This window comes from Cucurbita maxima, unplaced genomic scaffold (assembly GCF_002738345.1).
Source record: "Cucurbita maxima cultivar Rimu unplaced genomic scaffold, Cmax_1.0 Cma_Scf00019, whole genome shotgun sequence".
Lineage (NCBI taxonomy): Eukaryota > Viridiplantae > Streptophyta > Magnoliopsida > Cucurbitales > Cucurbitaceae > Cucurbita > Cucurbita maxima.
In genome coordinates this window covers 3,927,015-3,928,576 of record NW_019272035.1, presented here as the reverse complement: position 1 = coordinate 3,928,576, position 1,562 = coordinate 3,927,015, and the positions used below count along the sequence as shown (strand labels likewise).

At 41.5% G+C, this 1,562-nt stretch overlaps 1 long non-coding RNA gene across 1 annotated transcript; it reads left to right on the top strand.

The window, feature by feature from the left end:
* Positions 1 to 32: 32 nt before the first annotated feature.
* Positions 33 to 700, top strand: LOC111493751. Its single transcript, XR_002720059.1, has 2 exons — positions 33 to 122; positions 197 to 700. It is a non-coding gene; the product is annotated as an uncharacterized LOC111493751 (long non-coding RNA).
* Positions 701 to 1,562: the final 862 nt, after the last annotated feature.

Genomic DNA, 1,562 nt, shown 5'->3' with positions numbered 1-1,562 from the left:
AAAAAAAAAAAAAAAAAAAAAAAAAGACAGAGGAGAGGGGGAGCAGTGGAGATGAACGACGGAGCTTGAAGCGCCCGTTAGCTACGGTGGGCTGAACGGTTGAGGAAGGGAGAATGCCGACGGTAAGTCCTAGTGGTGTGATTTTCGTTATTGTTTTCCAAAACCCTAATACATTTCACGGGATCGGTGTACCTAGGTTATTGTCGAGGGAAGTTGGTGAGTCCTTGTGAAGAAGAAGACATGGGGTGTTGAGAGGAAAGAAAGATCAAGAAGAAGGTGGGAAGAAGAGGCCGAAAACTGAGAGGGCACGACCTGACCTGACCCCACCCACCTGTACTGAACCGAAACCCCATTTGTTTTCCCATTTCACACCATCTGATTTGTCTTTATTCAGATTTAGGTACTTGACTCACACATTCCATAAATGCCTTATTATAGGAAAATTTCAAGCTTAGTTAAGGGGACACTTGAAGACTCAATAAAGTTTTAGGAAGTCTACGAGTAGGTAAGTAACCATCTAGAGCAAGTTTTTATGTAATTTCTTGTAGGAGTCGGTTTGGATTTGTGGCCAAACAATTTAGTAACGTATTTAGGAATGGGTAAAGTTAGTTCATGGAGGTGGTACTTCGATAATGTGTGTGGTTGTACTTTGGTTGTTGTTATGGTTATATAGTTTCGTTGGCATGAATGTGAAATTTCGTATAGGCATATGAAATGGTATGTTTTTATGTTGAGCTAGATGGTTATTATGGTTATTATGTGACTTAGCATGGCGACGTGTTGTTGTCGTGGTTCTTTGTTAGGCATTGGGCGTGGGGCTTGGGTAACCCATTGTTACCCTTTGGGAGTTGGATCATTTATTAGGTGCTAGTTATTATAAGTTATGAAGCACATAATGACAGTGTACCATTTTCGTAGTTACCCACAACGGGTTGAGGGTAATCATAGTATATTACAATAACTCCCACTGGGATAATGGCTTTGGGAACTATGATAACAAGTCAGAGGCGCTTAGTGAGACGAGCCATGGCCTTTTACTGATCCAGTCGAGCGACATAGTGACAGGTAGTTATTGTTCCTAAGGCAGGTAGTTTTACTGATCTAAGCCGACAAGGGCGTAAGACGGTAGTGACTGACACAGCCTAGCGAGGCACAGTGACAGGTAGTTACTGATCTTAGGAACAGTTAGATGTTGCCAGGCACCACTAGGTCTCTGACTAGTGACTATTCGAGCTCAAAATTTAGGATCCCGTGAATAGGGCTAAGTTCGACAAGAGCTTACGAGCAAGTTGCTTACTGGGTATTGTTTATATACGCATTCTGTGTTTTTTGCTATTTTTCTCAGGAGAAAAGTAGATCTGGGTCGGTGGCGAGGACGTGTGGAGTCATGCAGCTGCAGAAGAGGGCCCTTAGATTGAGTCCTCTTCTCCCATGTCGTTTTGGTTATGATTTTGACATTTTTGGAAAACCTGCGATATTTTGTAACTGGTTTTTTTTATGTGACCCCGCGTATTTCTTTTTCATTGTGTTTTGTAGTTTTTTTTTTTTTTTTTTTTTTTTTT